The sequence below is a fragment of the Parasteatoda tepidariorum genome, chromosome 5 (genome assembly GCF_982258835.1).
Source record: "Parasteatoda tepidariorum strain Cologne lab strain chromosome 5, Ptep-v5.0, whole genome shotgun sequence".
Classification (NCBI taxonomy): domain Eukaryota; kingdom Metazoa; phylum Arthropoda; class Arachnida; order Araneae; family Theridiidae; genus Parasteatoda; species Parasteatoda tepidariorum.
The window spans coordinates 94,296,638-94,299,224 of NC_141759.1; the positions used below are offsets into that span (position 1 = coordinate 94,296,638).

A 2,587-nucleotide genomic window follows, 5' to 3' on the forward strand; every position below is an offset into this window, starting at 1 on the left:
TGCTTTAACACTGAAGTGGTAGCTAAAAAAAAAAATATCCATTTTGTTTTTAACTTAAGCAGACCACTATATTTTCTGTTTAGCACTCTATTATTATTCAATGAAATGTAAAGAATTGAATATAAATTTCTCCTAATCAATTGAATGTCAAATTAATAAAATTGGTAAATAAACTTGGCTATGTGACTCTCCTCTTCTATTCTTATGTGACAATGTCCTCTTTCGTGTGGCTATGTGATTTCAATGTGAAAATATCTTCATTCACGTTGTCGTTGACATGCCGTCCTTGTCAAGGGAAGTGCTAACCTTCTCTCCTTTCATGTAACACAATTCACGTTGACAATGTGATTTCAATGTAATAATGTCATTTTTTTTCTATAATTTAAGTTTTAAATTACAAATGTAGTTGAAAGAAAATTGGGCATGAAGGTTTACTTCCACGGTATAACATCTTACTAAACGGACGCGGTGAGTAATTTTGCTGGAAAAAAAAATTTTTTTTTAGGCCCTTCTACACCTACAGACTATATTTCTTGTACAAAGCAAAGTTTATGAGTTTTTCAGGGAAACTATGTCAATTGATGTATGAATGAATAGACGTATGACTGAAATTTAAAGAAATTAATCGAAAAAACGGGGCCGGGATAGCCTGGTCGGTAGGGCGCTGGGCCCATGTCCGAGAGTTCGAGGGTTCGAACCCCGCCGGCAGAAGATTTGACTGACGCACGTTAAATCTGTCGAGTGGCAAAGTTCTCCATGTTCCTATAACAAATCAATACATCTGGGGGTACTGGATTGGAGATCGATCGTTCTTTGATTCAGATCAAAATTACGATCTGTGACTGAATGAATGGATGTATGAATCGGTCAGCCCTATTAACGGGTGTGACGTATGGTGTGGCAAAAGTCGAATTCTTGGCCATAGATGGCACCACTGGAAAACAAGAACAATCGCACCGCTCTGCCTAAACAGGCATACGTCAACAACAACAACAATCGAAAAAACACTATAATTTTAATTACGTAATAGCATAGTTAACTTGGTACTTAATATGGTGGAAAGCAACAGACGTAATGGCATATCCAGAAATATTTTTGGTTTGAACAAGTTGATGAATTTATCAAGAAATTGAATATTGATTGGTATATTTCCAATTGCCCATCTATTATTCCAGAGTGATACGGGCAAGCAATTATACAATAAACATCATAAACTGCACAAATGAAGAATCAAATATGAATAATTAAAATTATACATAATTTTTTTTTTAAATTATGGAATCATATGGAGCTCCAAAGTAAAAAAAAAAGATTCATTTTTGTGTACATATAAATTAATAAATTTAGAAAATGGCCCTGAGGGAGCGACTGCAGGGCTAAGCTACACCAGACACCTCCGAAATTAAAAATGCATAATAAAAAAGATTACATAATATATTAATGATTTTTATTTATTGAATAAGTATTAAATAAAGAAATAATTTTGTTTTTAAATGTTTAAAATATGTTATGCATATTTCAGCATGACATGGTAGTTAAAACTGTTAATAATATACACATAGAAAAAAAACTGAAAAAAAGTCATATTTATTATTTACATCTTGAACTCATACATGCAGACAATTATTTCCATGCAGATGAAAATTAAGTAAAAAAAAAAAATCTTAAGCGAGAAAGATTTCTTTTTAGACACTTATTTAGAGTTTCTCGAATCCAAGGCAATTATTACTATGTACTTCGAGAAAAAAAAATCTTAAGCGAGAAAGATTTCTTTTTAGACACTTATTTAGAGTTTCTCGAATCCAAGGCAATTATTACTATGTACTTCGAGAAAAAAAAATCTTAAGCGAGAAAGATTTCTTTTTAGACACTTATTTAGAGTTTCTCGAATCCAAGGCAATTATTACTATGTACTTCGAGAAAAAAAAAAATCTTAAGCGAGAAAGATTTCTTTTTAGACACTTATTTAGAGTTTCTCGAATCCAAGGCAATTATTACTATGTACTTTGAGAAAAAAAAAATCTTAAGCGAGAAAGATTTCTTTTTAGACACTTATTTAGAGTTTCTCGAATCCAAGGCAATTATTACTATGTACTTCGAGAAAAAAAAAAAGATGCACAAACACAAAAAGAAAACAATTTTTAATTTTAGTTTGTTCGAAATGCCAAGTCTGAAAATTTTTAACAAATACATGACACACTAATCGGCATTAATCCAATTGTGCTTAGCTACTTTTTAAAAAGACAGTTTCTTTTTATAATACTAATATAACAATACTATAATACAATAATATAACAATACAATACAATTTTACAATAATTTTATAATGATAGAATAAGTATAAGTGTAGGTAGAATAAATATTTCATATTTAGATTTTATATTGAAAAATTAGACAAAAAAGTACAATTTTGTACTTGTTTCTATTTACGCTTTTGACAAGTCTCTCTAGACAAGTGAGATCTTGTTTCCATCGTAGTTTTTTACGCTTAACCATCGACTCTATGAAACTAATTGTTCTGGAGTTCGATGGAATTTTTTTCTTCTTTTTTTTTGAGCATAAAAAGTACTATTTTTGAATCGTACTT

The 2,587-nt window shown here is 30.4% G+C and overlaps 1 non-coding gene across 1 annotated transcript; it reads right to left on the reverse strand.

Moving 5' to 3' along the window:
• Window positions 1-248: 248 nt before the first annotated feature.
• Window positions 249-328, reverse strand: LOC122269389 (U6atac minor spliceosomal RNA). Its single transcript, XR_006225157.1, has one exon. It is a non-coding gene; the product is annotated as a U6atac minor spliceosomal RNA (small nuclear RNA).
• Window positions 329-2,587: the final 2,259 nt, after the last annotated feature.